Source organism: Choloepus didactylus, chromosome 1, assembly GCF_015220235.1.
Source record: "Choloepus didactylus isolate mChoDid1 chromosome 1, mChoDid1.pri, whole genome shotgun sequence".
In the NCBI taxonomy this organism is placed as follows: Eukaryota; Metazoa; Chordata; class Mammalia; order Pilosa; family Megalonychidae; genus Choloepus; species Choloepus didactylus.
Genome location: NC_051307.1, coordinates 4,062,553 through 4,074,821, shown reverse-complemented (window position 1 = coordinate 4,074,821; position 12,269 = coordinate 4,062,553).

The following is a 12,269-nucleotide window of genomic DNA, read 5'->3' as shown; positions in this document are numbered from 1 at the left end:
AGACTAACTCATTCATCCAGTCCTTGCTGATTATGGGTTCTTCCCCAGTGTCTGCTGACCACCTGCTGACAACCGGAAGTCCGCAGATCACTGAGCAGCTTTACTGGCTCTACTGCCAAGCGCGGGCTTCGTGGCTGCTGGTTACCCAGGGCTGGGCTGGGCTTACTGGCCCATGACCCAACCCCAGCGGGGTGGAACAGTGGCACCAACCTGGTGTGAGTTCCCGACCCCTGTGGCATTTGTCACACCCTGCAGGGAGGACGCCTGAGATGTCAGCTCACAGGCGGATTCCTGCTAAAACAGGGCGGGCACACTTGTTCTGCCAAGGCGGGGGAGTGGGTGTTTTCAGCTTTGCAGGCCACATACCATCTCCGTAGCACATTCTTCTTTTCTTACAACCCTTTGAAATTGTGAAAATGATGAGCTGGGCCCTTCAAGCCGAGGCAGCGAGGAGGGTGTGTGCTTGTTAGTGAGCCGGTTAAAGTGGCGTGTGTCCGTGCCCAGCCCTGGTGATTCCGCGGCCTTCCTTCGTGAACACCCACCCACCCACCCCCCAGCACAGCTCCAGTGCTGTTTCTTCTCAAGTGGTTTCCCTCCCAGGTCTGTAATAAGCATTTGCTAAATGCCTCTTGTATGCAAGGCACCCAGCCCGGGCCCAGGATGCACAGAAGGAGGCGGTTTGTCCTTGGAGCCCAGAGCTGGGAGAGGCAGGTGGGAGGTCATGGTGGGGGAGCAGGAGCCGAGAGGTGGGCTGGGTGGGGGAGAGGGAGCAGCAGCTGGCAGAGGGTGCTCTGCAGGGCCCGGGGCGCCGGGCGTGGAGGCAGGGGGCTGAGAAGGGGCGGTTCGCAGAGCTGGGCCCCATCCTGAAGCTTGGGCTCCGTCCCATAGGAGAACAGCTGAGCTCTCTATGTTGTATATATGTAATGGGTCATTTGCTTCTAAATAATCCAGAAAAAAAGGGGAGTGGGGACTGAGGGATGAACAAAGAACAGCAAAATGTTGATAATTGTTGAAGCTGGGTGGTGGGCATGTGGAAGTCCATGATTCTGTTCTCTGTCTTTTAAATGCTTGAAAATTTTCATAACAAGGAAGATTTTAAAAAATCCTTCTAGTAGCATGGAGAGTGAAACAGAAGACGAAGAAACTTGAGGCGGAGAGATGACACGGCGCTGTCAATCCTCCAGGCAGAAACGATGCGGTGCCGCCCTCGAGCCTGGCTCTGTGCTGGGGAGGCTGGCAGCTCTCAAGTTCGGTGGCTTCACCGGGTGGCCGTCCCAGAGGGCCAGCCCGGTGTAAACCTCCCCACCCATTTACCGCACACCCTCCACTCCCACCCCTTGACTCCCTCCCCTCCACTCACCCCCTCTGCCCCCCCACCCCTTCTCTCACACTTGTACTCCCATCCCTCCACCTCCCCCCTACTCCGTCTCCACCCCACCCCTCCACTCCCCCCACGCCCACCTCTGCCAGCACTAGGTATCATCAGCGCCTCATACTTGCTAATCTCATAAATCCCTTTTATTCTGCTATTACCATGGGGGAACATATTTTTTCCAGGCTAAGAGACATAAAAAGCAAGTTGCTTTGATAAAAACTTAACCATGTGTTTATTTATTGTTTTATATGTTCTTTCAAGTATTTGCTACAGTTCTTCCTTCATTTTGAGCAAAGTGCCCTGTGGTACATCTCCAAATACATTTTGTTTTCTATTTTCCATTTGAACATCTAACCTTTGGTAGATAGGCTTTTCATCTGTCCTCCATACATACCATCTCCTAACTGTCTCAATCCCCAGAAGATACCATCGGTGAGCCTTTCTTGGGAGAAAAATTAGGCAGTGAAACCCAGCTAAGGAGGAGATCAATTAACATTAAGAACTCAAGAATGGGACCGGCAATGACCACAGAATCCATTTAAATGCAGAAAAAAGAGGGGGCTTGTAGTTGTGAGACAGAACAAAAGGACTGTGGACAGGATAAAGGGAAACCAAGGACCCTGGAAGGGGGAGAGGGCGGGAGGGAGGCCGCCCCCAGAGCAGGGAAGCCATCGCCGCCTAAAGTGGCAACGCGGGGTCCAGACCCTCAAGCTGTGTGGTGCCTGCACGCAGCTGCTCACTCCCAGCGGGTTCACCAGGAACCAGGATCTCTTGAAAAGAACGTTATCTGAAGTTTAGCAGTTTCTTCGTTCCCTGTTAAAGTTAACTTACTGGATAATTCAATGCATTTATTTATTTCTCCATTGAAGTGTCCAATGAGTTCTTTTATGTCTGAGAATGACTAGTACAGAAGACTGTTCAGGGGCCTTTGTGTTTTTAAAAATTAACATTCAATGTTACTAAAAACATAATTTTTCTTAAGGCTTCTAAGTATTTGAACTCTTTTAAACTTAGAAATTAAAACTTAATGGGATATGCATTTCTTAATGAGATGGATTGGAACTTTTTCCCACCCAATGAGTTCATATATTCATGAGTGAATATTGCTGAAAACTAGAATGGGCTCAATGAAAATTAACAGGGGAAAAAAAGAAGAAGGCATAGGCCACTATCAGGGATGGATTTAGGTTTTGTGGGACCTGAAACTTAGGAAAGTTGGGAAGCTCTCTTTAATAAAAAGAATTCAGAGTTATGAATTCAAAATAAGATACGAAAGCCAGAAAAAGAACATGATGTTTTTGTAAATTAACTGCTGATATACCTCTATATGTGTCAGGTGGCTAATAAAACACAGCTTTTTACTGTATACTTTTTGATTGCTTCATCACATGGCAATTTTGTAGTGCTGTTTTGAGATACTATGAAGATAATTCAGACTTTCCTCTTGCACGGTTGATCAAAATGTTTCTGATAGTTTGGATACAGTAACAAGTATGACCACTCCCAGATGTCCTTGTAGCACTGCTGCAATCATGGGAATTCTGGTAAACTTTATTTCACCTGATTCCGATCAGGAAAGGGGAAGGAAGGCGTGTGTTTAATTGCACATGCCGGGTTGGGGGTATAATCTGACAGGGGAGAACGCCCGTTTGCCTGGAATGCATGGGAACCGACTCCTCCACTTACCGTTTTTCATGATTGGAGGAATCGTCCACCAACGGGCCTCTGCACCATGCATTTCCAAGCCTGCGTCTCCCCCATCGCCCCCTCCCCAGCTTCTGGTGCCCAGCCCGGGAGGACACGTTCGCGGCATGTCCAGGGTCGTGCCCTCACGGCGGAGCTGGTGGGTGGACTCGGACGTCAGTAGTATCTTAGACGCACAGGGCCAGAGCATGAACCCACAAACACATCCCACAGAGCCCAAACAGTGCTCCCAACTCGACTTCCCCTCAGCCGGGTCCCAAAAGGCCCCCAGCCACTCGCAGGCCCCCTCGCGGGACAGGACGTGTGACCGGGGGGAAGCTGGAGACGGAAGAGGCTGTGATCTTGGGTGATGCTGGTTAAAACCTCTGACTTGTGCAAATGTGATGAGAACCCAGGGCCACACGACGCCATCCCTGGATCCGCCCTCTCCCCAGGTCTCGGAAGGCCGCGGGCCAGCCAGGGGCCCCAGGAAGCCGCCCCCGGGGCGGTGGCGAGCGTCGGGCCGGCTCCGGGTCGGTTTACCGGAACCTCCAGGCGGTTTCCCGCGAGGCCGGCGTCGGGAGCGGCCGCTGCGCTCGCTAACAGGGCCCAAGAAAACATAAAACATTAGTTATCTTTAATGTCTGTTTCTTCTACCTGAAGAAGTGACCTGGATCTGTTGGAAGTCAGGATGGACCATTTCCGGGCTCCCGAAACCGCGCCTCAGCGAGTCCCCATGAGGGAGAGTGCGCCCTGGGCGCGGCCTCCCTGGGGAGCTACAGCCGAGCCCGCGGGGGTCCCAGCGCGCTCCAGGCTGGTGGTGAGGAGTCTGTTTCCACCGCAGACAGGCAGACAGACAGACGGCCAGGTGGGGTCACCTGATGGAACGAGTCGCCGCTTCCAACGCCTTGCTCTGTTGGTCGCTGCCGGATCCGCCCTGATCAGTGACTGCGCGACAGCCCCGCGCGCCCGGAGGTGCCCCGTCGAAGCCAGGCAAGGCCGGGGGGCACCTACGTGGGCTCCGGGTGCCTCGGCGGAGGCGTCCCTGCCTGCCCTCGGGACTTGCTCCTCTGGGGCTCTGAGATCTTTGCGTCCCTGGGACAAGGCACCTGATGGGGTCCTGGAGGGGGTGGCGGGAGTAGGCTGCGGAGCAAAGGCACCGGCGGCACCTGGGAGGCCCGGGCTGATCGCGGGTTTAAAGGGCTTTCCCTTCCGCTCGGACTCCCCCCCGGCCGAGCCAGCGTGCGCCCCGTCACTGCGGGCAGGAGGCCCCTTCAGGGAACTCCCCGAGTAAGAAGCAAGTCTCACCAGGAGAATGTGAAGACGCCTCTGCGACGGGCCGGGAGGGAGCAATCGTGAGGTGTCTCTGCCCTTAGCAGCCAGGACCGCGGCCAGCGGCCTGAGACGTGCACCCCAGGCGGACGGGAGGCCGCGCCGCCGCCCTGCTTTCCCCGCGAGCCGGGCCTGGCCACCTGCGGGCCCCTGCGCCCGGGCAGCACCCCGCTCCGAGGGTCCCCACCGCCTCTCGGCGAGGGCGCCCATGGGCTTGTCGTCTAAGCACTGGCTTTGAAATCTCATGACCTCTGAACTACTGTGAACCCGGGTTACAAGAATATTTGGACTTTTTTTTAGTTCCTCAGAACCCTTGCCAACGTTTTTATGTTTAAACGTAGAGCTTAAAATATCTTATCCTCGGCCCTGAGCCAGTTAGTGGAAGCCAAAGTAAAATGCTGTCTTGTATTTTACAGTGACCTATGGAAAGTCATTACAACCAGAATAAGGGAGAAATGAGAAAGAATGAATGTTCTGGCACAAAAAACGTATGTTTGTCGCATGGAAATAGGCAAAGTTTCATGCCACCAAAAGCTGTTGTCAGGGAGAAAAATTTTAAACTATGGAACTGTGGTGTTTATGTAAAAGAAAGATAAAGGAGGGAGGGAGGGAAGGAAAGGAGGGAAAAAGAAAAAGGCATTTCTGAAAACTGACCAAACCACCACGGATCTGAGTGTTCCTCTCTGGGGTACGTTTACAGGAAAAGAGAAGGGGATGGAGGCTCGGGATGCATTTAGGGGTAGTTGAGTGTCGATGCTGCTTTGGATGATGTTGCAACTGCAGGGAGGAGCCCTTCCTTTGGCCTAAGTGGGATCTGAAGCAGCTGCTTTTCTTTGTAATTGTTTGCAGCCCCGACCCCTCTGGCTTTTGCATGATGCCCTGAGGCACCCTCAGATACAGAGCTGCCAACCACATGCTGGGAGTATGTCTAAGGCTTATTTTTCAGCATCTTTTGATTCTTTAATCTAAAACACATAATTCTCTCTCCACACTTTTAACATTCTGGCAGCTTCTACATCTCTTTTCGTTTTCAGTACAGGCTGTATGTATTAACATTCTTGTTAAAAATTTGACAATACATCAACTGGGAAATTTTATGGAGTTACTGGATATTCAGAGTTTTAGATATTTGAATTTATTATTGGCCTTAGAGTGCTGTTAGAAGCAAAATACCCCAAAAGGAGACTGTGGCTTATGTAATTGTAGAGGTGTCAGATTCATATGTAATGTAAGCCTTTGTAATGGATAGTTTTTATTCACCATAAAATTTTCAGACGACTGGCAGATGTTTGGCCGTCGCAGCTGTTCCGGACTCTGATGGCACTAGGCTCTGACTCCGGGAGGAATTTTGTGCCACAGAATTCTGGCAGCAACTACAGTCCTTGTGATATCCCCACGAGGAAATCACTCACTGTCAAGGCTGAACAGGGAGGAGGCTGCCCAGCGAAGGCTTGTGCTGTGCGGGTTGAGGCCGTTTCAGAGCTGCTTTGGGAAAGAAGCGTATCACCCTCAAAAGTCCCACCGTTAATTTACCTAAAACCACTTCTATTTACAAAGTCGGTGTCTTCCAGGGCAAATCACAGTGGTCTGTGCACAAGTGCACAGAACAGAGCTGCAATCTGGAGGCCCATCCCCCAGTCAGCGGCTCTTCAACGACCAGCACCTGCTGATACAGGAAGTGGCTGCTTGAGATTCAAGTCACAGCTCCAGTGATGCTCTGGCAATGCCCAGCGATGCTCTGTGAGCCAGTTTGGATGTATTATGTCCCCCCAAAGCCATAGTCTGTAATGCATTCTTGTGGGGGCAGACATATTAGTGTTGATTAGGTTGGAATCTTTTGATTGTTTCCATGGAGATGTGACTCAATCAACTGGGTGAACTGTTTGATTAAATTATTTCCATGGAAATTCAGGGTGGGTCTTGATTTAATCACTGGGGTCCTGTGAAAGAGCTCACAAGCAGAAGGAGCTCAGAGCAGCAGAGAGGGCCATTGTGGAGAGAAGCTAACAGCTGATGCTGATGCTTAGACATGCTTGGAGATGCAGACAGAAGGACATTTCACTAAGAAATGAAGCCCAGAGTTTGCCCCGGGATGTGCTAAGCAGGACCCCCAGGTACTCAGGCAGAAACTTCCTGGGAGAAAGAACCAAGAATGCACAGGAGCTGAGAGAGGAGCTGGAACACAACCTGGGATCAGCAGACGCCAGCCACTTGCCTTCCCAGCTAACAGAGGTTTTCCGGACACCTTTGGCCATCCTCCAGTGAAGGTACCTGATTGCTGATGTTACCTTGGACACTTTATGGCCTTAAGACTGTAACTGTGTAACCAAATAAACCCACTTTTATAAAAGCCAGTCAATTTCTGGTGTTTTGCAAACAGCAGCATTAGCAAACTAGAACACTCCAGTAATGCTCCAATGATACTCGAAGATGATGCTCTGGCGATGCCCAATGATGCCCCGGTGATACTCCAGTAATGCTCCAGTGATGCAGCTGATGCTCTGGTGATGCTGCAGTGATACTCAAAGATGATGTCTGGCGTTGCTCCAGTGATGTTCCAGTGATGCTCGGATGATGCTCCAATGATGCTCCAGTGATACGCCAAGGATGCTTGAAGATGATTCTCTGGCGATGCTCTAGCGGTGCCCCAGAGGTGCTCCAGTGGTGTGCCGGTGATGCTCAAGCAATGCACAGTGATGCACCAGTGATACTCCAAGATTACCAGTGATGCTCCAGTGATGCTCCGTCATAACACTGGCTTCCGGGGTGCACTGCCCAAAGGGCATCCCAGGGTTCTACTTAAAATGCTGATTCCCATTTGACTAGATCTGGGGTGTCAAAGACATAATCAAACAAGCAAGGAGGTGGGTTTTATTCAGCCGTTACAATAGGGAAGGTGCCCAGGTGTGAGGACTCGAGTGTCCCTGCAGGTGGTTTTGCCCTAAGCTTGTATAAGGAGGAGTAGGCAAGTTGGAGGTGGGCGATTTACAGTTTGCCACCAGGGGAAGTTTAGGTCAGTCAGGTGAGTGGGAAATGTTTATCTCTGCCCACCTAGTTTCAGGGAGACAACCAGTCTTGCTTTCAGCTAACCACTCATGAGCCAAAGCAAGCCTTGTCCCAGACGGACATGGGAGGCGTCTGCAGGTTTGGGGGAGTCAGGAGAGAGAGCAGATGGCCAGGTTCATCTAAGTCATATGGGGAAGGGGGACACAAAGGGGTGGAGGAGATCCTTACCTGCTGCTGCTTCCTGGCCTCAGGTAAAGCTCAATATTGTCAGCACCAATAATTGGCATTTTTGACAAATGCCCAGTGGCTGGGGACAGGTGGGGGCGGCCACACCTGGACAAACTCTGCTGTCAGGCATGAGGAGGGCTGCAGGCGCCACCCCTGTTGCCCTGGGTGCTCTGACAGCAGCTCCGGGTTGACGTTCTCACCTGGACGGTTCAAGGTGCTGAGGTGAGGCTGGGGCGTGGCCACCCGGCTCCTCTCCAACGCTCACTGTTCTTTAGGCTCATGATGTGGATTTTCACGTCCTTCAGATTCACGGAACCAGGAAAGCGCTATGCTTCCAATCACAGCTTCATGAGATCCAAAAAGATGCAAACCAGAACCAGCCAAAAGGAGAGACCTCTCCCTGGGGGTCAGAACCTCTCATGCCCCGGCACCTGGAGGTGAGTTCCCAATCAGGGCGCTCCAACAGGGGCCTGAGTTTTAATTGGGGTCACACTCAGTCTCCAGCCCTGCTCCGCTCCCTGGAGGTAGCAAAGCCCCTAATCACAGGGTTGCTCTTGGGGCGGGGGGCCAGCCCCTTACCCCCACCCCCACCCCCAAGGCTGCAGGTGTGACTGGCCCCACAGGTGTGGTCTGGCGGCCCATTGCGAATAACAAAGACACCCCATCGTGGGAAATTCCAAGGGGTGAGTGGTTACCCTGGGATCCAGGACAAAGGCCAGACCTCTTTGGGTAGAGGTAGTTTTTCACTACACACCTGGGATTCTGCATTGCCTCCATGTCCAAGGGGAGGGTCTCCAGGCCCCCGGGTGTTGGGTGAGACCTAGGGCAGCTGTAGGACCGATGGGTTACTGTGGGCTACAGGTGAGTGGGCTGGAGGACATGTTTGGGGTCCCAAGCCTCCCCAGCACTGCTGTGGGGAACCTACTACACCCCAACCCCCCTCCGCTCCAGGAGCCAGCCTGAGAGCCCCTTCCCCGAGAGGAGACCCCAGGGCAGTAGAGAAAGCCCCAGGCATTTAAGATGTCCTAGCGGAGATGGTGTCTGCTAAAACCTCCTCACAGGAGCTTGGTGTTGCCAATGCCACAACAATGAAAGGTATTTTTCAGAGTTGCTGTTGACAAAAGGATGAAAACTGTATCCATTATGACTCCATATGTTTCCATTTTTATAACATTCTGATTAGTAAATATACTTTATGCTTTGAAAAGGAGTCTGATTTTGAACTTCAAAGAGCAAAATCTTTCAGTTGATTAAAGTGCTCATGGAATCAAACAAATACATCTGTGTGATTAGTACGTTTGAAAATCTTGGCCACAACTGACCTTCTGTAGTAGGTGACGAGCTTAAGTAACTGACTAGTAAAATAGGTTGCGGGAGTCTGCTTTACCTGCAGGAGTACACTGTTGGAGGGAAGATACCTGCTTTGGGTATCTGACTTCTTCACAGGCCCTGTGGAGTCTTTTTGGGTGAGATTGTCACCTTTTCGGTGCCTCTGCTTTCTCATAAAATGGCATTATGAATACTCTCCCCTGCTGAAGTGAAAATAACACGTTAATCATTTTACAGCTGAGTGATGGCTCACAGGGCCCACCACAGTCTTCTCTCCACTTATTTGTTTCTGTGAAAATGTCCAAAATAAAAAGTTTAGCAAAAATAACCACATGCCTGCCCCCACCTACTTCCTATTAAATCATGTCCCTTTTTGTTTTACAAAAAAAATTAAAAAATAAAAAAATAAATCATGTCCTTAGCGCACCTTTTTCTCCTTGGAGGATGCTGTATAAATACAAAATCAAGAATTGCATCACACCTTGAGGTAGTGTTGACAAGGAAACAGAAAACAGATTAGAGCCTGTGGGGAGAAGGGCTGTAAAAGAAGAAGATAAAACTTTCAGTGCAAGGATTGCTACACTGAGAATTTAATCATGGTATGGAAAACTGGGAGCCCATCTGGGCAAATTGATGGCGTAGGAAATAAATGCACAGTATATCAAAAATATGTTGCCCAGTAGCTGACAATTTATTTCTGGAGCTCCATATGTGTAGCATTTCTAGTCTCATAAATGACAAATAATAACTTTTTATTTATACATCTCCAGTTCCCAGAGGAAGAGGGGCAGGCCCTCTGAATAAAAATAAGCTCTCGCCCAAGTTGGTAATTTTCATGCCCCAACTCACACTGACATCTCATGGTTGACAAAGTTTAAGAAACTGTGAGCCGATGGTATGTGCTTTGAGCAGCCTAGGAAACAAAAACAGAGTTTGGTACCAGGAAAATGGGGTGCTGCCACCGCAAATACCAAAAGATGTAGAATTGGCTTTGGAATTGGGTCATGGGTAGAGGCTGGGAGAATTGTGAGGAGCTCAATAGAAAAGGCCTGGATTGCTTTGAGAGATTGTTCATAGAAATATGGATGCTAAAGATATTTCCAATGAGGCCTTAGACAGGAATGAGGAATGTGTCATTGGAAACTGGAAGAAAAGTGATCTTTGTTTTAAAGTGGCAGAGAACTTGGCAAAATTGAGTCCTGGTGTCAATGGAGGGAGAATTTGAGAGAGAAGAGCTTGGATATTTAGCTGAAGAGATTTGCAAGCTAAGCGTTGAAAGTGCAGCCTGACCTCTCCTTGCAGCTTGTAGTAAAATGTGAGAGGAAAGCGGTAAACTAATAATTGAACTCCTGGGCACAAAGAAACCAGAAATTGATGGTTTGGAAAATTCTGAGTTTCTGGAAAGTGAGTCCCTAGAAGACAATGCCCCACGTGAGGATTTGAGTGAACATGGAACCACTCAGCCATTTCAGTGTGAGTCAGGCTTGGAGATGCAGTTATACAGGAAGGAGCTGTAGAAAGTTCTTTGTCTGATGGTTGGGACCCCTGTGAACTACATGCAAAACCTACAAGTTTTTTGTGAGATCTCTATGAATGGAACCACTGCCAGCCTATACTAAAAGGGACAGATTGAAGGAAAAATCACTTCAAAGGCACAACCACGGAAGCTGAGGTCTCCTCGGGCCAAGAGACGAGCCCTCCCATGTGTGTGGAGAGGGTGAATCTGCCCAGAACTCAGAGAGGGCAGGCCCTCTACCCCCTAGTTCAGGAAAACTGCTGCTGCCCTAATGCTTGACAAGTGTGGAGCCTTCACCTCCTTATTTGGGGGGAGCATGGAGCTGGGCAAGCACTTGGAAGGGGTGGGGCTGCCACTCCATCAGGCCCAGAGGACAAAGCACCATTCCATAGATGGCTCTCAGACCTTGAAATCTAATAGAGTACCCCCTGCTGGGTTTTGAAATTGTTTTGGACCTTTGACCCCTTGTTTCTTCCAAGTCCTCCCTATGAGAATGAGAATTTTTATCCTATGTCTGTCCCTCTGTTCCACTTTGCTAAAGCTGCTGGAAATGCAATATACCAGAAATGGATTGGCTTTTATTATAAAGGGGATTTATTAAGTTACAAATTTACAGTCCTAAGGCCGTGAAAGAGTCTAAACTAAGGCATCAACAAGAGGATACCTTCACTGAGGAAACACTAATGGCGTATGGAACACCTCTGTCAGCTGGGAAGGCACGTGACTGGGGTCTGCTAGTCCTTTGCTCCTGGGTTCTGGTTTCAAAATGGCTTTCTCCAAAATGTCTCTGGGCTTCTGTCTCTCTTAGCTTCTCTCTTTCAGCTCCTGTGCATCCTTGCTTGTTGTCCCAGGGTGTTTCTCTCTAAGCATCTGGAGGTCATCTCTTAGCTTCTCCAGGGCAAACTCTGGGCTTCATCTCTTAGCTCAGCATCTCCAATTGTCTTTCTGTCTCCATCTCCAAGCATCTTCAAGTGTCAGTGTCTGTGTTGGCTCTTGAAATCTCTTAAGTACTCCAGTGAACTAATCAAGACCCACACTGAATGGTGGGGTCCGTACCTCCATGGAAATAATCTAATCAGAGTTCTCACCCACAGCTGAGTGGGTCACATCTCCACGGAGACACTCAATCAAAAGGTCCCACCCAACAAGATTGGGTTAAAAGATCATAGCTCTTCTAGGGTCCATAACAGTTTCAAACTGGCACAGGGGTCCAGAGGGTATAGTGTGGTGATTTGAAGCTGTATGTACCCCAGAAAAACATGTTCCTAAATCTAATCCATTTCTGTGGGTGTGAATCCATTTTAAGTAGGACCTTTTGTTGTGATCACTTCAGTTAAGGTGTGGCCTACTGTCCCGGCCCGCGGGACGTTCAACGGAGACTCCGAATCCTGTGAGGGAGGAATGGTATGGGACAAGAGACGCGAGGAACGACAGCAAGACAGGTTTCTGATCAAGCTGCAAAATTTTATTGAAGAGGCAGAGCATATATACTCTAGGAGAAGGGGAAGTGGCTAGCAAGGGCTCGTGGCGGTCTAGGATTGGTGGCTGCTGTTGCTAGGGTAGATGGCAGATGTAAGGTTAGCACTTTTGGCGCGAACTAGCACTTTTGGCGCGAACTACTTCCGTAAAGAAGGCTGAGGGTAACTTAAGCTGTTGTTGCATCAGCCCTGGCGGCCATGTTGCATATTTCCGGCATTGCTGAGGGTGGATTTTATACATGCTACCTTAATCGCCCTCTACAGCCTACTGCATGAGTCAGGGTTCTCTAGGGAAACAACCGACAGGAGATATCTGTAAATA